This window comes from Sminthopsis crassicaudata, chromosome 2, assembly GCF_048593235.1.
Source record: "Sminthopsis crassicaudata isolate SCR6 chromosome 2, ASM4859323v1, whole genome shotgun sequence".
NCBI lineage: Eukaryota > Metazoa > Chordata > Mammalia > Dasyuromorphia > Dasyuridae > Sminthopsis > Sminthopsis crassicaudata.
Window position 1 is genome coordinate 574,073,834 of NC_133618.1, and position 22,501 is coordinate 574,096,334.

Sequence of the window (22,501 nt, forward strand, 5' to 3'; positions counted from 1 at the left end):
ACACCGCGTTCCAAAGCGTCCGGCGCGCCCATTGGCCAAGCCGCGACTGTATGCAAATAAGACCCGAAGAACGCCCACGCTTCATTGTTGCGTGAATACGGGGGGCGGGAGGGAGAGAGATGTGCGGGAAGGAGGGCGGTGAGAGAGGCGCGAGGTGGGGTCGAGGGGCTTCCCCTCTCGCAGCTTGTTGCATCTTTTCCCGCTGGTTTTTGCCTCAAAGCCCGTGCATTCACGGGAAATGCTTAAACCATGCACCCTGAATTTGAAGTGTGTGTGCCGGATCGTCCTCGTCTCTCGCTCTGGCGGGACGTGAGGCCGCGGGCAGGTGGAGATCCAAGGGCAACGAACCAGCTCTGGCTGCTGGGGCGAGGCAGCGTGTGGCCCGTCAGCCCAGAGCTGGAAAGAGCTGCCTGACCTGGGGGCAGAGAATGTAAGGCTGCTCTGGTCGTTTGTTACGCAGAAACGTGCCGGGAGACCTCGCGGGTGAGCCGGGGCTGAAGCGCTCGTTCTGGAGAGATGCTCCGCCTCCCTCAGACCAATGGGAGCTTTAGCATGAGGCTAATTTACAAATACGTAAATCCGTGTTTATTCCCAGATTACTTTATTGCATTCTGTTCTGTAAATAGATAGCACCTGTTTCCAAATCAGTCTAAAAATTCCAGTGTGAGGGTTTCCTAAATTAGTGTGGAAAGTGGAGATGGACGTTCCCTAGAGACAAAAATAAACTGGACAAATTCGAACGCAGAACCGATCAGGTTAAGCCCATTTGTATCCGCCAGAAATTGTCGGCTGTAAGAAATATCTTTTTTTTGTATCATTTCTTCTGCTTCAGTCCTACAGCAGGATACCTCATTGGGAATGAGAGGAGCTTGGCTTTTCTGAAGCTGCAGTACTAGGGAGCTCAAACCAAGCTGGGAAGGCTCCGAGTCTGGATTCCGGGATGAGTGATAGACAAGCGTGCGTGTTAGAGGAAGCCTAGTAGCTGTTTTCTGAACTTGAGTATCCGGGGTGCGAGGATGGTGGAATTTTCCTCCAAGTCAGATCTCCCAAGCCATCAACAGAGGGAGTAGCCATCCCGAGAAAATTACAGATTCTTGAAGTTTTCGTGTTCATGATTTCACATTTCCTTTATTATTATAGCTTTTTATTTACAAAACATAAGCATGAGTAATTTTCCAACATTGATCCTTGCAAACCTTCTGTTCCAAATGTTTCCCTCTGCCCCCAGATGGCAGGTGGTCCAATACATGTTAAATATGTTAAAATATGTTAAATCCAATCATTTAATATTTTCAAGGAAAATATCACCAGCACACATCTATTTTTTTTCCATTAAATTCATGTCAGATGGAACAGTATTCTGTTTCTTAATCTAGAGAACTGGAGAAGGCAGGAAGATATAATTTGAAAAAATAAAAAACAAAAATCTAAACGCTGTGCCTGGGCCAGAATATCTGGTTTTAAGTAAGTCTTTGCCATTTACTTGCTTTGTGACTTTAGTCCCTTAGATTTATTTGGGTCTCAACAGATAAATGAGAGGGTTGAACTAAATTGTCTCCAAGTTCACTCCAACTCTGATTCCACTGTTATCAGTATCTGTGATAATTAGTAGCATAACAGGTTGTCTTTATAAATTCCAGTTTCTCCTGCTCCTCTTCCTAACACTCGGAAACATAAATGAAGATTGTTCATAGCTCCCACCTTGAGAGAGAGTTTTAGAAACTTTGGAGCATCCATATCTATTCCATAGATTTTGTTTAATCTTTCCCATCTCCCTAAAATGAAGAGATAAAAGAATATTGGAAAAACATTAAACCTTGAGAGCTGCTATTATAAGCAAAGAGGAATCAAGAATCTAGTGTTCAAGCTTTCCAAAAGCTTTCCATAATTTTCTCTGAAATTCCCATAATTTTCTCTGAAATTCCCATCTCAGAAAGTGGGAAACTGCCCATTTCCCCTAAATAATATGGAAGATTTGATTTACCTTCTCAGAAATCTTCCATTATTCCCCACTGTATAAAATTAAAAATTCTTAATCTAGAATGCAAGGCCTTCCACAAGCTGGCTCCCTGCTACCTTCCCAACTTTATTTCATATTATTCTGCATAAAACTTTATTTTTCATAAAATTGAAGACTAGCAGTTTTACCAACTTGATATGCCATTCCCTTGTCTTTGCAACTTCATAAGCCACATTTTGTGGACCAGATTGATAGCATTCACAGAGAGAGAGAGAGATGTATATGTGTATTATTTATTTTATGAAATATATCTCATTATGAAAGGATTGCCACTATTGATCTTTCAAATCAAGCAATCCCCAAAGCATTGTCATCTCTATGATCCAGGAGACCCCACCAGCAGTGCCACAGAAACTAGTAAAAAGCCACAGCAGAAAGTTCATATGTAATAATCCTGACTATTTGAGAAATGTATCACCTTTGTTTCTAAAAACATTAAAATAAAAACCTAACCAAAAATAGTTATCCCCCATATTTGGATAGTATTTTAAGATATAACATGGTTATATTGAATCTTCAAAACTAGGACAGGTGAATTTGAATTAATAAACCAAAAATGTTCCATCTGAAGAATTTAGGCACCCTTTCTGATAATGGCAAGATGGGATACTGTCTAATCACACACACTTTAAAAAAAAATATTTGGGAGCTTTTCCCAATAGTTAATACAATTTTTCACATAATCACAGACTTTTAAAGCAAGAGAAAATGCCTTGGAGATTATTAGGTCCAACTGGTTCATTTTACAAATGAGGAAACTAAGGTGTAAAGAGATCAATCAATCAAATGTGATGGACTTGGCTCTTTTCGACAATGAGGTGATTCAAGCCAATTCCAATAGAGCTGTGATGGAGAGGGCCATCTGCATCCAGACGGATGGCAACTGAATATGGATCACAACATAGTATTTTCATCTTTTTTTGGTGATAGTTGTTTGGTTGCTTGTTTTTTCTCTCATTTTTTTTTTTTCCTTTTTGATCTTATGCAGCATGGTAAATGTAGAAATATGTTTAGAAGAATTGCACATGTTTTACCTGTATAGAATTGTTTGCTGGGGGAGGAGGGAGGGAGATAGGGAGAAAATTATGGAACACAGGATTTTGCAGGGATGAATGTTGAAGGCTATCTTGGCATATATTTTGAAAAATTAAAAAGCTGATGTAAAAAAGGTCAATCAATTTACCCAAGATGACAGTAGTCAGCAAATTTAGGAAGTAGAGCTAAAACTCAGGTGCCTTGATTCTCATAGCCAGTGTTCTTTAGGGAGCTGCTCTAATATTATGCTGGAAATTTCAATTCCAGAGAGATGTTAGGGAAAGTGGCTAAAAGAAGCAAGCATCTGCTTCAGCTGCCTTCATAGCTGTTGGAATAAATTGTTCTCATCCACCCATTTTACTGGGGAAGTCTTACTCATCAGTCTATCTCAACTTGGTTTTAAACTGTATACCCCAAACAGTTTCCCAAGGCGTAGCCACTGTGCATGCTATTGAGGAGCCATAGGTGAGAAGTAAGTGACAAGTGGACATCAAGGACTCAGCAGGCCCCCACACCAGAAGTGTCCTCCTTGAATACCCCATATGCCCCCTTAAGGCATACTGGATGTGGGAAGATAAGAGCTCAAAAAAAAAAAAAATCTTCCTTTGATCATCTCTAATTCCTCTCTTCCTAAAACAAACCTGCCAGAGAACAAAAACATGGTTACCAACTTTGTAATAAAATCCAGTATTAGGTATGTAAGCAAATCAGCAAACATTTATTAAGCACCTTCAATGGACTAGACACTGAGCTAGTTATTGGGAATGAATACAACAGAAAAATGAACCAATCACTATTCTCAAGAAGCTTACATTCTATTGTAAATGACAACATATACATATATAAGAGTATACAAGTTAAATAAATAAGCATTTATTAAGCACCTACTATGTTCTGGTGGGACAGCTAAGTGGCAAAGTGGTTAGAGTACTGGGCCTAAAATCAGGAAGACTGAGTTCGAATCTGGCAGACATTTACCCTGCACGAGTCACTTAACCTTATGTGCCTCAGTTTCCTCATCTGGAATATGAGCTGGAGAAGAAAATGGCAAACTACTCCAGTGTTTTTGCCAAGAAAACATCAAATGGGATTACTTAAAGTTGGACAGAACTGAAAAACAAATGTGCCAGACAGTGTATTAATGTAAAGAAAAACAAGACTCTGCCCTTCCCTCCCCTCAAGGAGTTCACAATCTAATGGGAGAGATAACATATACACAAACAGGATATGATGGGGCAAACCAAAATTTCCATTTAAGGAAAGAACTTCCTCATATCTCATTTTCACCTGGCTGCTCTACTACTAATTTCTCTGACTGACATTTTTACTGTGACCCAGAAAGCTAAGCCATCCTCGCCCACGGAGGATATTCCATCAGCCTTGGTACTCCACAGCATCCCCACCTCCTGTCACTTTGATTGGAGGGTGGAGCCAAGAGCACCTTATCCTCTCTTTAGGGACTGTTGTTATCCCACTCCTGGATACCCCTTGGGGTTTCTACTCCAGCTAGAGAAGTAATGGCAAACCACTCCAGTATCTTTGCCAAGAAAGCCCTAACAACAATAATTGTTGATGAGGGAAACTGAGGCAAGCAGAGTTAAGTGACATGTCCAGGATTGTAGAGCTAATAAGTGTCTGGGGTCAGTTTTGAACTTGGAAAGATGAATATTCCTGACTCCTAGGCCTGGCCCTCTATCCACTAGCTGTCCCAGGAGAGAGCTTAGTTTAGCTCAAAGATCTCATTTTTCATCTGACTTGAACTACTTTGGGACTTCTCTCAATTTTTCAAAACGCCCCAGGAAACTTATTATTGGGAAAATGTCATCTTAACTGCAAGATACCATTAGCCATAGTACTCCACCTCATCCTTACCCTCTTTCAGTCTGATTGATGAATGAATTAATGAATTACAAAACCTTGAAACATTTCATTTCTCTGTAGACTAGCACTACTTTAGGGCTTTTCCCACTCTTCCCTCCTTTTTCATCTGAATTTTTTATATTGTCTTTTCCTTTTGTTTGTTGTCTTTATTAGATTATAAACAAAAGCAAGGAAGTCTCTTTTCTGTATTTGTATTCCCAGTATTTAGTGCATAATATTTAGGTGTATAATAAATATCTATTGACTGTTTAAATTGGAATTAATCTTAAGATAGACAGTGCTAGCATCAAGAGGGATGGAGAAAGGCTTCTTGCAGTAAGTAGTCTTTTTTCTGAGATTTGGAGAACTAAAAAACCAGGAGATGAGAAAACACAGAATTTCAAGCATAGACAAAGTACAAAGAGTAGGAAAATGGAGATATTAGCTTTGTAATTCCGGGCAACTGACTTTAACCTCTATTTGCCTCAGTTTCCTCACTGGTAAAATCAGTATAATAATAGAACCTACCTGCCAGGGTTGTTGTGAGAATCAAAAAATATAATATTTTTAAAGCATTTAGTACAGTGCCTGGCTCATGGTGAGCATTATATAAATGGTGACTATTAGTCATAGTAGTATCTTATGTGAAAATAGCAAAGAGAATAGTATTACTGGATTGTAGAATATGTGGAAGGCAGGAAAGAAAGGAAGAGGTTAGGTTATGAAAGGCTTAAAATACAACATTGTGAAATATGGGGCAGCTAGGGATAGGTTATCAGACCTGAAGTCAGGAAGACTCAACTTCCTGAGTTCAAATCCAACCTCAAACACTTACTGTCTGACTAACCTAGTTGAGTCACTTACCCAGCTTGCCTCAGTTTCCTTATCTGTCAAATGACCTGGAGAAGGACATAGCAAACCACTCCAATATCTCTGCCAAAAAAAAAATATGCATGGGGGATTGCAAATGAGATCGCAAAAAAGCATGACTGAACAACAATAATGACACAGTTACAAAATCATCCTTGCCCCAACAATACCATTGCTTAGGTTTTATCTTAAAGTACTTATGGGGGCAAGGGAGAAAGTCCTGTCTGTGCAATTAGAGTTGTTTTATTGGATAAGGGTATGGGGCAAAGCCCAATTTAGACTATGGTACCTTTATCATGATTCATATCTGAATGATCTATTCCCAAATCATAAAAGATACAATATTGGGAGTTACCACTCACAGCTAGAAGGGAAGTGTGTGTGTGTGTGTGTGTGTGTGTGTGTGTGTGTGTGTGTGTGTATATATATATATACAGAGAGAGAGAGAGAGAGAGTGAGAGAGTGTGTGTGTGTGTGTGTGTGTGTGTGTGTGTGTGTGTGTGTGTGTGTGTTTGTTCTTCATAGTTTCTCTAGGAAACATGAAGAAGTTCCTCCATCAAGTTGAAAGAATTATAGGGCAGCTAGCTAGTTGAAGGACCAGACATCCATATCCCTGATCACCTCTCCAAGTGGGACGTTCTCTGAGGAGTCAGTTGAGACCCCAAGAGCTGTGCCAGAGATCAGAGTTATTTCTAACAACTGAAGGATTCTTCCTTGTTATGAGAGAGAGAAAAAAAAAACAAGTTATAGAGAAAGCACTCAGCTCTTGAGATGGAATTAATCTTTGGTTTTCCCCTTGTGCCACTCTCTTCATGGGGGATGGAAGAGAGAAGAGATTTCTGTCTTCTCACTACCCCTTAAACGATGGCATTCCAAAATGATGTCATTCGCCCCTCAGAAGAGGTCACATGAGACAGAAAGCAGGGCCAGAGGGCCTAGGAAGATAAGAGTCAATCCTAGAACTGAGGAGATGAATGCAGGATAGAGCATTAAACAACTTTCCCAATAGAAAACCCGTGTCCAGGTGGAGGTACTCTGTGGGTGTGCTCACTTCTACTGAGGTGATATATATTTGTGGGATAGTATGTCCTAGATTTATGGATGGAATATTCTATGACTACTATCCATGCTTTATCATTTCAATAATAATGGTAACTAACACTTATATAGCACTATGGGCATACACTGTACTAAGTTCTTTACTGTCTTTATCTCATTTGCTCCTTAACAACAACTCTATGAAGTAGGTGCTATTGGAAAGCAGTCCTGTGAAGGGCTAGGCAGCCCTCCCTCAGAACTACTGAACACACCCGACACCCCTGGAAGCAGCAGTGGGGTTTGGTGGCCCCCTGGGAGTCTGAGCAGCCTTTTAATGTCACTGCTCACTTCCAGGTGAGAGGGAGGGGCTAGAAAAGGTACCTTAAAAATTGTCTGTTTTCCCCAATCCTGGCCTGACTGCTGCAGCAGATGGATATCCCATCCTGCGGTCAAAACACTAAAAAATGTACAAAAACTTACAAAATTGATACCACTCATCATCAGTGCATGGATTGTGTGCACCCTTACAGACATCCAGGAACACCCAGCATGGTGTGCCCTCATCAGAGAAGGTGCTGTGCTCTAGGAGCGAGTAGAATTTAATCAGCTCAGAAAACACACGATATGCAAAGTTGGAGAATTCAGCCCACGTGTTCACAGGGACTATATATGTCCAATTTGTGGCAGGGCATTCTGAGCTCATACTGGTCTGCCCAGCCACAATCAGACACACCAACTCGACGCTAACATAGTGATAGCATTTGGTCCTCTTTGAGAATGAAGGACAACAACCATCAAGTGCTATTATTATCCTCATTTACAGATAAGGCAAACAGCAGCTAAGTGATTTTGCCCAGTTTAGTTGTCTGAGTTTGGATTTGAACTCAGTTCTTCCTAATTACATTTGATGGCACTTTATTCACTGTATCACGTGGCTGCCCCAAAATATTTGCCTTGGTTTATTTAACTGTCCCTTCTGTCTATTAAAGATAAACATATCAGTGGAGAGCTTCTGAGTTTTATTGTTTTAGTGTTTTACTTTAAACTCAAGTAAACATACCTTTAATTAGTGCCTACTGGGGCAGATGCAGAGGTAAATATCTAGTCCCTGCTTTCAAAGTTTAGTCGAAAGGAGTATATGTGTTAAGGTCTTATAACTTACCACATGATAAATAATCATTATAGGTCACACATGTCCAGAGGAAAAAACATGGTATGAGATAAGTATGGTATTTTGATGGATCTGTGGGTGCCCCTTCCAGCAGCACAAACCAAAACCATTTATGCCTTCCCAGGAATAAAGAGGCACTTGATCCAAATTGGCAATGGAAATTGGCTTATCCACTTGAATTTTCTGCTATCTTTGTCACTGAAGAGCTCAACAGTATGGCCTAATGTAAGTTACAGATGGCATTTCTTCCTGTTTCTAAAGATTGACTTTGGTACGCTAAAGCTTTTAGTGTTACAGCCAAGAAAACCCTCACATTATTAAAGATGGTCAATTTTTTTTTCTTATCTGTTTTAGGAAAACTCCCCTATTTAAGAAGGTTGAATAACTTACTCAAGAAAGTAACTTAGGTACTATCTTGTCAGGTTTTAGGGGTAAATATTTATTATTTATATGGTAGATTTAACATTTTTATAAATCAGATATTTTTTAAATGTTTATTCATTGTTGATAGACATTCACACATACCTGGCTCTAACAGGAATTTTAAAATATGGCTATTGTTTTGCTTTTATTGTAACTTAATAGGCCTTTCAGAAACCCCATGTTTGAACATCTGGAAAACATGTTGTCTGCTGATCAATGAGGTAACAGAAAAGACATGATGAGTTACAGATGTCGAACATGGCAATTTTCCTTGGACCTACTGGATCACAAATGGAAGCATATAGACTTGGGGGAGGATATTTATTGGTTTATATGAAGGTAATAAGAATCATTTGGTTAGTTCAAGAAATGGACTCTTTTCATTTCAAATGATGAAGAAAACCTTAGAGTCTCTAAAGTATTCAGAATTGATGACCAGCTAAGGAATAATTGAAGAGAGTTTACCACTGCATATAGATAAGGTAGGATAATTAACTGCATGATATGTCTGCCAATACATTTCAGCAGTTCAGTACAACAAATACTAATGTCGAATTCTAGGTCAATAAGGGCTAATGAACCTGCAATACCATTTGTTACCATTGCCCTTGTTTCTTCCCAGATGCTTTCACACTTCAAAGAACTGCGTATACAAAGAGGAGAAGCCAGTAGTGACTAAACTACTAATGCCATCTCCTGATGTCAGAATTCCTAAAACAGCCATCAGTTGTCATTTATTTGTGTTCTGCAAACAACCTCTGGCTAAGAAACAGATTGGTTATGCAAATGTGGACTCCTTGTTGTTTTAAGAATTCCTTATTACTGTTTTAAAGAAATTATCATCGGGGCCGCTAGATGACGCAGTGGATAGAGCACCAGCCTTGAATTCAGGAGGACCAGAGTTCAAATTTGGTCTCAGACACTTAACACTTCCTAGCTGTGTGACCCTGGGAAAGTCACTTAACCCCAGCCTCAAAAAACAAAAAAAAAGAAATTATCATCAAATATTTGGATAGAGAGGGGTTCCTGAATAGCATCTGCATGCCAGCTTCAAGAGTCTGTAAGGTGTATAATCTACAGCAAATTGCTTGCCACCTTAAGGATGGGATAAAGTCAGAAAAAGAGGAAAAGAATTTGGAACTCAAAATTTTAAAAATATGTTAAAAATGTTTTTATTGTAATTGAAAAAAAGAAAATCTAAAAATTAAACAAATCAAAAGGAAGAATCTATGTGGGATTCAGTCCATGTGGGATGGGAATTTGAGCCTGTTAGGAGCCTGTTTTTCATTCTAAAGAATGTGCAGAGAGCTATTATGGAAACAGAACTTAGAATCTAACTGATCTTGATAAAGAATCCTTACTATAATACTCTCCCCAAAAGGTCATCTTCTTATTTGAAGATCTCTAACTAGGGGAATTTGCTACTTAGTGAGGCAGGAAATTCCACTTTGGCATAGCTTTTACCAGAAGTAACTTTGTCTGCTTTTCACTGATAACAAGCCCAAAGTTGCTTTTTTTCCTATTTGACCCACTGCCTCTGGTTTCTGCACTGTGTGACTAAGACAGAGCAAGTATAATCTCTTATTCACACAAAAAGAGGGATATTTTATTACTGTGCTTTGTTTGCTTGTTTTGACAATACATCTGCCACTTACAATTGTGGTATTCAAATCTCTGCAATTGTCTACAAAATAAAAAGGTTAAGTTAAATAGCTTCTGTTTCCCATCTGCTGCTGTAGATAGGACTCTATTATTGAAAAATATTATGTACATTATTGATCACAAAATAGAAGATTTTGATTACATCAAACTAAAAAGTTTCTGTACAAATAATACTAATGCAAACAAGATTAGAAGGGAAGTAACAAATTGGGAAAATATTTTTAAAAACAAAGGTTCTGACAAAGGTCTCATTTCCAAAATATATAGAGAACTGACCATAATTTATAAGAAACCGAACCATTCTCCAATTGATAAATGGTCAAAGGATATGAACAGACAATTCTCAGAGGAAGAAATTGAAACTATATCCACTCACATGAAAGAGTGTTCCAAATCACTACTGATCAGAGAAATGCAAATTAAGACCACTCTGAGATACCACTACACACCTGTCAGATTGGCTAAGATGACAGGAACAAATAATGACAAATGTTGGAGGGGATGTGGGGAAATTGGGACACTAATACATTGCTGGTGGAGTTGTGAAAGAATCCAGCCATTCTGGAGAACAATCTGGAATTATGCCCAAAAAGTTATCAAACTGTGCATACCCTTTGACCCAGCAGCGCTACTACTGGGATTATATCCCAAAGAAATACTAAAGAGCGGAAAGAGACATATATGTGCCAAAATGTTTGTGGCAGCTCTTTTTGTTGTAGCTAGAAACTGGAAGACGAATGGATGTCCATCAGTTGGAGAATGGTTGGGTAAATTGTGGTATATGAAGGTTATGGAATATTATTGCTCGGTAAGAAATGACCAGCAGGAGGAATACAGAGAGGCCTGGAGAGACTTACATCAACTGATGCTGAGTGAAATGAGCAGAACCAGAAGATCTCTGTACACTTCAACAACAATACTGTATGAGGATGTATTCTGATGGAAGTGGAAATCTTCAACATAAAGAAGATCCAACTCACTTCCAGTTGATCAATGATGGACAGAGGTAGCTACACCCAGAGAAGAAACACTGGGAGGGGAATGAAAATTGTTAGCACTAATATCTGTCTGCCCAGGTTGCATGTACCTTCGGATTCTAATGTTTATTGTGCAACAAGAAAATGATATTCGCACACATGTATTGTACCTAGACTATATTGTAACACATGTAAAATGTATGGTATTGCCTGTCGTCGGGGGGAGGGAATAGAGGGAGGGGGGGTAATTTGGAAAAATGAATACAAGGGATAATATTATAATATATATATATATATATATATATATATATATATATATATATATATAATAAAAAAATATATTATGTACATTTGACCTCAATTATGTTAATAAGGCTATTACTTTTCTGTTACTGACCCATAGAATAAAAAATTAAGGTTCATTTTTGGCTTTTTTTTCTCACTGAGGTAGTTGGGGTTAAGTGAATTGCCCAGGGTCACACAGCTAGGACACAGCTATGTGTCTGAGGCCATATTTGAAGTTGGGTCCTCCTGACTTCAGGGCTGGTGCTCTAGCCACTGGATCACCTAGCTGTCCCCAGCTTGGCAGCTTATTAAAGTACTGTGCATTGATGGAATGATGGAGGCTACTTTGGCCCTTCTTATGGCCCACCTCCTAGATTGAACCTTAACCATCAACAAAGTAGGTAATTCTGTTATTACCTATTGGGAATACAAAATAAAAATGAAATGGTCTCTCCCCTCAAGCAACTTAAATTGGTCTCATGTACTTATACTCTCCTGTCTTTTACCTCTTTCTGACTGCCTCCTCCTAAACCTATTCTTATTGCTCACAACAATTCTAGCACCTTTCCCTTTTCCACACATGCTCTGGTTTCACGCTCTTGCCTTCACCATCTTGACTGTATGGTTGACACTTTAACTTGTACTTTCTCCTCCCTGTTGAATATCTTCTCCTTTCTTGTATCATCCACATTCATTCGTTGGTAAATTTCAGCACTAATTTTTCCTAATATCTACCTCCTTCACTCCTATTTTCATGCTGTAAAACATGCTGGGAAAAGATTGTTAGATTTAGAGCTAGAAGCGATCTTAGAGACCATTAAAAAGTCCAATTCCTTCATTTTACAGATCAGAAAAATGAAGTTCTGAGGTCTTGCTCAGAATTGTAAGTGTGTGAGGTAGTATTCAAACTCAGGTCATTGTGACCTTGAATTTATTGTTCTATATTGTTCTATTGACTTAGCTATCAATCACAGCCACAGGATCCACTAAAAATTTATGTAAAATCTAAACCAGGTCCATACTGACACATGAAACATTCTTCTCTTGATGACTATCATTCTCCCCCACGTGGCTCTTCCAAGCTCTCATTAGTCTCTCAAACTTCTTTTTGCTTCTCTCTTTGTCCGTGTACTCTGTCTTTCTGTGTATGTCTCTCTATTCCCATAAGACTTCTTAGATATTAATGAGAAAATTGAGGTCAAATAATATGATTCTCTTTTCTCCTTAAACCATATCTCAAACTGTCTCTGAACTATTTCCTAGTTTCTCCTTCTTTGTTCCATTTTCTGGAGAAGTGGCTCTTCAACTTTATGAGTTTAATCATTTTACATCCTATAACTTCGACTTGTGTATTTACACAGATTAGGTTCAACCTTGGGGTGACCTTCATGAATCAAATCCTTTCCTATACTTTTTATGGTTACCCTATTAATGGTGCACAACCCAGACCACTATATTTCTCCCCCTCCTACAGGGAGACTTTGAATGGGACATGATATCTCCAGTAGTGGGAAATAGTTTAGGAATGGGGGCTTCCCTAATGGTGGAATCCTTTTTTGGCTCTGGATCTCTATCCACTTTACTTTCCACTTTACTCTTTGGAGACCATGTAGACCATGAGATTGTCAAAGCAAAACAGTCATTGAGGGCAATACCTGCACCAGCCTCAAGCAAGTGAATGTTGCTGTTAAAGTCACAGGATACAATCTGGTTCTTTTTGTCAAACCTTCTAGAGTTCCTCTGATTCATCTTTTTCTTCACCATTTTCTTGAAACCATCACATATGGTAGGCTTTTCCAGGTAGTGGGAAAAACCCACAATAGCTATATTAGGAAGAGGAACACAGAAGGCACACCAGTGAGCTATTCATTCAGCTTCCTCCCTTAGGAGCACCAGCAGAAGGGGGTGCTGCCCTTCACACCATAGCTTGCCAGAGGGACCGTCTTCTGTGTCTGCGGAGAAACAGCGTGGATTTTGGGTCCTTCCAAAATAACAAAGTTGTCTTGGCTGGGGATCATAGCTGGTAATGCAAAAGCCATTACTGACAATCTTAAAGGAATTACCACATTTCTCATTTCTGGGGCATTGTTCCACAGGGCAGAGATAACACACTTAGCTTTACTCTTCAAGTGAGCCTCTTTTCCAAGGTGGGAAAGGTACCAATCACTTCTAAAACACACTTGGTCCAGCATCTTCCCATTTAATATTGGTGGGATTGTGCTTCTAGAAGACAATTACTTTTTCAATGATCACCAGTTTTCCATTCTCATTCTTATCAGCCTTGGATTTGCCATAAATGCAACCATATTGGAACATAGAAACCATGGAGTAAAGTCAAAGAAGGGGCCATGGATGGCTACAATAGCTCCAGTGCCCAAGTTTAATGTTCTTGTGGTCACCAGATACCCAAAATGGCTAAATCCCTTGACTACAGTCTTAAAGCAATCTTGTTTCAGGGATGTGGCTGAAAAGCAGTGGATCCTGGTTCCAATCTTGGGAAAGGAGCTGAAAGCAACTATATTTCTTTGATTCACTTAATTTAATTTCTACCCAGAGTTGCCCCTTGGAAATCTCTGGTTATAAAATCAAATGTAAATCCTCAAAGTTATAGCTAAGAGAATTTCCCATTTCCCATGCAAGTACTTATAGTAACAGTGTTTATATCAGTAAATCTTTATTCCACCCACAGAAAATGCAAAAAGAGCTTAGAGTAACCCCTAAATAGTTAATATAATTCTCTTTTCTCTGTGATCAATCTCACCTTCTATATAATCCCTCAGTTCTTTAGCAACATGCTGGGGTTTGAAGCTGCTAAACCTACCTCCCCCCAACAGTCAGAAAATTTCCACTTTCCCCCCAGAAAATTAAATAGACATTCAATAGTATAGTATTACCCTCAAGGAATGGGTTCTCTTGGAAGGAAAATGAACTTGCATTTGCTAAACAGGCTACGCCTTTCCAATCAAACTTGAACTGAGAGAATAACACTGTAATAGTAGAAGGCAAAGTCCAGATCTTCTACTCCCCCATGTTGTTGTTTACTCCCTTGCTTGGTCCTACCTTCACAAGCCATTTGCACTTCATCTAGCCCAAGAGGTAAGAGCCGCCCAGGAACTCCTCTTCTCTCTTTAGAAGTCTAGATTCCAGAACTCTTTAAGAACTCAACATTGTGCAGAAAATTCCTTTCCCTTTATTCTGGATTCTGGCACTCAAGAACTTTCTAAGTTCTAAGTTTCTAAGAGTAGGTAAAATTTCAAAGTGCTTCTGCTCCAAGGAAGCCATTAGTAGTTCCTGGGATCCAGGCCTGTCCTTGGTTTTGCTGCTCTCCATATCTCGATATCTCTATCTCCATAAAAGAAGGAAGACAAGGGAGACGAAAATGAAAAATTACAATAGATTCCCTTTTATAGATCCAGTAGACAAAGAGCTCCAGCTTCCAACAGAGCCAGTCTAGTTCATATCCAGTGAGACACAAGGTGCTGTTTCCATCTTTTAAAAGTTGGTAATCGTTTGAGAACATATTTTAAATCCTTTAAAGGGAAATGTAATCCCCAATAAAATCTCAATACCCTTTAAACTAATCAATTACCATAATCAAGTCTCCACTTGTTTCTTTGATCTCATCTTCTCTTATTTCCTATTGGAGTTTGCTGTTTAATCATTCACTCTCTCATCTTCAATTTTTTCTTGGCTACTGGCTCCTTTTTTAACCTCAAAAGAAACCCTTCTTCATTTACTGTTGTCATTCCTCCAACTTCTAATTCTCTTTTTCCTTTAACAGACAAATTCATAAGCATTATTATAGTTACTGCCTCCATTTTCTCAATTATTATTCACTACTCAACCCATATCACACAATCGTTAAGTTCAATGACTTTTCTGTAGCTTTTGAAACTGTCTAAACTACCTTCTCTTTTGGCTTCTGTGATACTACTTACTCTGTCTTCATTCTCCTTCTCCTATTTAATCAGTCATTCTTCATTTCCTTTGCTGGACCATTGCATAACAGAGCACTGAGTACAGTCGTGTCCCTCAAGACCCTGTCCTAGGATGTCTTTTCTTTCTCTATATTCTATATTCAGTGACTTCAGCAGGCCTCTTTGGTTTACTTTCCCATTTATAGAGATGATTCCATAACCGCCTACATCCCAGCCCTAATCTGAAGGAGTTCTCTCTCTACAGTCTTATGTCCCCAAATGTGTGATGGACATCTCTCTCTCTCTACAGTGGGTAATCCATTACATCTCAACTTCAATTTAAAAATTTAAAAAAAAATATGGAACTCAAATGATGATGTTCATAAAATGTTTTACAAACCTTAAAGAACTGTTTCAATATAAGGCATAATAATTATTATTCTTCATCCTCCCTGAAGTATATTCCTCCAAACTTTTCTTTATATATCGAGGACATTACTATCCTTCTAATCATTAGGTTTGTAACTTCTTCCCTCTTTACTTCCTACATCCAATAAGTTGTCAATATTTGTCAATTCTACAGCTACAACACTGATAATAATTAAAAACTAGCACTTTAGGCTAGCACATAGCCTTTAAGGTTTGCAAAGTCTTTAGCTAATATCTTATTTTCTTCTCACTAGAACATTGGGTGGCAAGTGCTATTATATCTTTTTTACAAATGAATAAATTGAGGCAAGATTTGAACTCAGGTCTTCTTGATTCCAGGTCCAGTATAGTTGCTGTGCTACCTGGCTGCCCAATTGTTATAATTGATGCCTTTTCTCCAGTTACTTAGTAATTACTTTCATACAGGCCATCACCACTTCTATCTGGATAATAGTCATAATACTATTAATTGGCTCTTAGGTTTGCAAAAAAGCTTTTCAAATATTTTCTCATTTTATCCTCACAACAATCTGGGAGATAGATGCTATTTTATAGAAACTGAGACAAATGATTGTATGCTGTTATAGTTGTTCCTCCATAGTTCTAAAAGAAGACAACTTAGATAAGGAAATGGAGACTAAGTTTAGGTTAAATTATCTGCCTTGGCTCACATAGCTGTCCACTTTCATTCTCTTTCCTCTCCAGTCTATTATGCACATAGCAGCCTACTTAATATTTCTGAAACCTGGTTCTGGTTCCCTGTCATTTCTACACTCAAAAAAATGTTCATAGTTCCCTATTGCCTCAGGATACAAAATATAAACTCAGTCCAATTTTTGAAGCATTCCACAATCTAGTTCCCACCTGCCCTTTCAGTTTTATTTCATATTATTCCCCTTCGCCTATGATATTATCAGTTATACTGGCTTACTAGCTAGACATTTCTAACCTATACATTCCTTCCCTACTCATCCCATTTTTGTATTGCATAAACTGTTCTCCAGTGTTTGAACCCTTCTGTCTCCTCATCCTAACCTCTTGGAATCTCTGTTCCTTCAAGACTTTCCTTGAAGTTCCACTTTCTATAGAGAGAGCCTTTTCTAATTGTCTCAATGGTTAATTATCTAATATTTGCTTATCTGTGTAGATGTGGTATAGCCCAATAGAAATTATTTGAATGTAGGGACTATTTTGGCTTTGCATCTACAGTGCCTTACATATAATAGATTTTTAATGGATATTTGTTGAACCAATTCAAGTCAAACCTTATGCCAATGAGTTTTTAAAAATTTATTTATTTAATTTTTAGTTTATGGAATAAAGCAAGCATTTCTATAATATATAATAAAAGATTATTAAACATGAAACTGTAAATATATACAACTTTTTTTTCATTTTAATTATATAATAAAGTTATCTTGCAAATTTCAGACTTTATGCCAGTGTTTTTTAACCTGTGCATCATGACACTTAACACTTAGGTGACTTGGGGAGATCTGTGGTGTTGTCATGAACAGCAACTTAAAGGTGATACAGGGTATTTCTAAATAAATTTAGTACAATTGCTGAGGATTAAAATCTTCACTTTCAAAACTTCTTAAAAGCCCCATTTCCCAGTTGCAGAGTGAGCATGTCTTCTGAACATATGCAATTCAGGAACTGTTTGGAAGTTCTTTACATCAATGGGAAGAGAGAATGTGTTGGCTGACAAGAAAGGGATGCTTTCCTTTCTGTTACTTGATTGATCTTTTTAGCTGATAACTCAGAGGAATCCTTTAAAATCAGGTTTATCAGTTTAAAGACAAGATCAGTGTTCTTAGCTCTTAGGTACCTGAGAGGTCACTATCAAGAACAGATTCCGATGGGATCACCTTTCAGACAACCTTAGCTTTGTAATAACATTGATTCTCAAGGGACATGCTCCTGTGAGTAGAATGCATACAAAGCAATTTCAAAGGCAAGGGGAATGATAACAAAAGGAAAGACCATTTGTAGGAAGTTTCTTCTAAGTTGATCTTAATGGAAATTAGCAGAAAAGGCATTCTAGGGATGGGGTACAGCTTGTGCAAAGTTTTAGCAGTGGGAGACAGGATGCATGTGGTACACAAGAAGGAGGGTCAGTTATTGGTAACTAGCTATCATTGGAACCAGATGATGAGAGGATTTATTTGTATTTTTCCTAGAAGTAATTAGGAGCCACAGAGAAAGAAGTGACATGGTCAGATCTATGCTTTTTTGTATTTCCAATTCATGATTTCTTTGTTATAGACAAGTTCTAGTAAAGAACTCTTAATATAAATTCTGTAATTTTAGTCTTGAGGCTTGATTGAGATACTGAGGTTAACTGACTTGGCCAAAGTCACACAGCCCACATATTTAAGATCTTTCCTATTTCTAAAACTATATCTGCTTCTCCATGCTGCCTCTCAGACATGCCCTTTAATAACATCAATTTGGCAGCTACATAAGAATGGATTAAAGAAGGGAGAATGAAGGCAGAAATTCCAATTGTTGGCAATAGTCCAAACCCCATGTTCCAATCTTTAACCTTTTCTATTTTCATCTTTTAAAAATTCATAGGACTAAAAGAAGAATCTATCAGCTTGGGAAACCCAGTGAACCTGAAGCAGACAGCATTCCCTTTGTAAATTAGCAGATTAATCATAGCTAATTACCCAAGGTACCTAGACATTAAGTGATTGGCTCAGGGTTACCTAGTTAAATATCAGAGGCAGGGTTTTAACCCAGATTCTAAGTCCTGCTGCTTTTTTATTTCTCTTTTTATTAAATAAAAACTTTTCAAAGACTTATTTTCCCTATATCAGTAGGCATACATAAGAATGTAAAGCAGTACAGCAGTTAGAGAAGGAAGGAATGGGAACAAGCATTTATGAAGTTACCTATTTCATGCCAAGTATTGTACTGTGTTTTACAAATATTAACTCATTTGATCCTGTGAAGTAGTAAGTATCTTTATGATGTGCATTTTAACTTGAAGAAAGTGAACCATACAGAAGTTACGTGCCCAGTCCAGGATTACATAGCTAGTAAATGTCTAAGGTGAAATGCTGATTTCAAGTTTTCCTGCCTCAAAGCTTAGTGTTCTACCCACTGTACCACCCAGCTGCCTCACCAGATCCTGAGTTTGAATCAGTCCTTATTATTTGTCAGCTAAATGGAATCAGACAAATCTCTTTACCTCTATTTATGTCTGTTTCCTCACCTATAAAAATGAAGGAGCTGGACCAAATGACCTTCAAGATCTCTAAATATATGCAGTTATCATCTCTTAACAGCCATATCTTATTCCAGAAGCATACTCCCTATCTGGAGTCAATGGTATAGCATGGAAATTTAGACATGTAGAAGTATGGCTCAGGATGAAAAAGGTTGTTACAAATACATGACCCAAAATGCATTAAAATGAATGTTCATAGCTATTCCATTGATTTCTGAACTGGTAAATGTCTGGAAATGCCCTGATTTAATTTTACCAGGGATAGCATTTTAATTGAATTGTTCTCAGTATCCAAAACACAAAAAAGTTGCAATTGTTTTATGGTCATCTGCAGTATCAGGACACAGTTTGAGGAGACTCAAAGCTCAATTTGAGGACTTCCAAGCCCAATCACACATTGGGGCACTTGATGAGTGGTAACCAAGGGAGACATCTCTAGCAGTCTGAAAATTTGGGCATGTTTCTTGATGTCCTGAGCAGAAACACAGGTTTTTCAACTTCACACTTTGCCAGAACCCTTTTTAAAATCAAATGTAATGAAGAGATGGAAGGGGAAGAGGAGGGAAAAAAAAAAAAAAAAAAGGAGGAGGGCAGGGCAAAGAAGGGAGGGAAGAGAAGGAGAGAGGGGAACAGGGCAGGAGGAGGAAGAGGGGAGGAAGGAGAGGAGGAATCTTGAGATCACAAATTAAAAGTTAGAAGGAACTTCAGAGATAACTAGTCCCACATCCTAGATTAGGAAACTGAAGACCACAGGGCTGCAGTACCTTGTCCAAGATCACATAGGTAGAATTTAACTTGGATAGGACTTTGACCCCAAGCCACTTTTTTGTTGTTGTTGGGTTTTTATTGTTGAGTTTGAGTTTTTCCACTGTACCATATGTAAAACCCATCAGGCATTTCAGATTGCTAGCTGAAGAGTCTTAAAATTTAGAATTGTAAGGTAACTTAGAGAGCATCTACCCAAATTCCCTTCATTATACTGATGACGAAACTGAGGTCAAAAGAACATAAGTTAATTACCAAGGACACATAAGTAGTAAGGAGAGTTAGGATTCAAACCCAAAAAGAGGGTTTAAATCCTCATGTTTCCTCTAAAAAATGTCAACTGGCCAGAAATATGTACACAACAAATTAAAATGTTTGTTAACTGACTACTTTCTGACACTTCCCAAACTTATAAACATCCCCCCACAAAAACAACTAATGAGCAATAGAAAGGAGAGAGAAAATAGTCTAATCTTTATATTTTTGCAAATGTGTTTAAAAATATATATGAATATATAGAGATAATTGCATATGTATAGAGAGGGAGAAAGACAGATATAAATATATAATATGTATACTTTGGGGAAAAATTGTATATCTGTGTGCTATATGTTATTGTTGTTTGTCCTTTATTTTCAAAGAAAACCAAGAATATCATGAAGGTGATGTCTTGACTTCTGTGTGAATTAGATTTAATTGAGGCAGAGCTGAGCAAAGTCATCAGTCTCATTCTCTCTACCAGAGAGATAAAAATGAAAATGACTGGCAATGGTCCTGGATGCATTGGATGACTTTGGCATCTTTGATGGAGTCTGAACAAGCTCATAGGGCAGCATATGGCAATAGATAGATACATAGATAGATAGATAGATAGATAGATACATACATACATACATACATACATACATACATACATACATACATATATACATAGATAAATAGACAGTATGATAGATAGATGGATGGATGCATGGATGGATGGATGAATAGATGGATAGATAGATAGATAGATAGATAGATAGATAGATAGATAGATCCAGAACAAAATTTCTACATGAGGTCATAGATTTGGTGACCCAGATAGTGGCCAGAGTAATTTTACACACACACACACACACACACACACATTTATATGTCATTTTATAGAGAAAGAAGCTCAGATGCAGAAAAGCTAAGTGATGAGCCACATAGAAATAAATGGCAGAGCCAGAATCTATAACCAGATTCTTCAACTCTATTTATAGTGTTTTCTCCAATCCAGAATGCTATTCCTTAAACAATAGATGTTTAAATGAGAACTAGACAAACCTATTTGGATTTTAAAAGTCAATCTCCCCAAATTTAGGCACAACATTTTTAAGCTTTTAAAAATTATGGGATAGGGAAGACAAATATAGATTTAGGATTTTGGCTCCGGACATCATAAAGAGAAGCCTATTAATTCCACAATAGATCATGAAATGTTCTTCAAAGATTTACTGAGAAAGGCCTGCTGGGAGAGGTGTGAATATCTGGTGGGGTTACTTCTGAAGCCATGTAGAGGGATTGGTGGGACTCCAGCTCGGTCTCAGCCTTCCCTCCTTCTTCCCCATTCCCTTTCATTTCTCTCTCCTGTTCTCCAGGCTGAACCCAAGCCCAAGCTGGAGGAGGTGCTATGGCCGCTGAGGATAACAGTAATAATGAAAACAAAAGGCTCTCCAAGGGCGATAGCCAGTATAACCATAATAGCCAATACAGCCCATAAGATGTCAACAAAGAGGTATCAAGCAAATGGCTGAGTCAAGAGGATTTGTTTATTAAAAAACAGATTTTTGATGGTAGCACAGAATAAGGTTGTTGCTACCAGAAAACAATGGAAAGTTCATTTTTAAGGAGCGAGGATTTATTAATCAGTAGAGACTGAAAGAAAAATAGTAGGAACTGCAGGATATCACTGCAAGTTGCAAAAATTTCTATACCTACCAACTAGAGAGAGAGAGAGAGACATGATCCAATGATCAAAATTTTTCATCAGAAACTCACTATACTTCAGAGTTTTAACATGATTAATTTTTGTGCTACAAATACAAGCCTCAAAATTTGGAGAATTCAACATACAAGTTGAACCTAGAACACAGATATAGTTATTACCCATACCCCCATAAACCTGATTTACGTAGATTGAATGGAATTAAAAAGTATTTATATACAAAGTCTAGAGCAATTCACATAGTAAGAATTTAATAATTATTTTTTGAATTAACAAAATTATATCCCATAGCATACCAATATGGGACATTTATAAAACAATGATTTATCATCTTAAAAATTAATGAATTCAACATAAGTTAAGAACAGCATTAAAAACTTCTTTAGGTCACTGATAAATCATTACAATTAGTTACACTAAATGACAACACTAAGATACTATTTTAACTTGTCATACCTCTTTTGCTAAAGATAAAAACAGGATTGCAGTTAAGGATCATAAATTTAGAGCTGCAAATACCTGGCTGTCTAGTCCAACCTCTGTAAATTTGCAGATGAGGAGCTGATACTCAGAAACATTAAGTACTTTCATTAGGGTCACTCAGTAAATATCAGAGATGGGATTCATCTTAACAGCACAATCAGCAAGCAAGTGAAGCCATTTTTATTTCATTTTCCACTGCTAAGAAGCACCATGGTGAAGTGAGAAGTTCATTGGGCTTAGTGTATGAAAACCTGCATTTGATGTTCAGTTCTAACCTTTAGCAGCTGGGGCTAAAATGTACAGAGTGCCAGGGCTGAAGTCAAGAAGACTCACCTTCCTGAGTTTAAATCTGGCTTCAG

General features: G+C 37.9%; 1 long non-coding RNA gene across 1 annotated transcript; it reads left to right on the forward strand.

Annotated features, from left to right (window-relative positions):
* The first annotated feature begins 144 nt into the window (after positions 1-144).
* Positions 145-21,543, forward strand: LOC141558299 (uncharacterized). Its single transcript, XR_012487027.1, has 3 exons — positions 145-430; positions 8,119-8,219; positions 21,313-21,543. It is a non-coding gene; the product is annotated as an uncharacterized LOC141558299 (long non-coding RNA).
* The last annotated feature ends 958 nt before the right edge of the window (positions 21,544-22,501 follow it).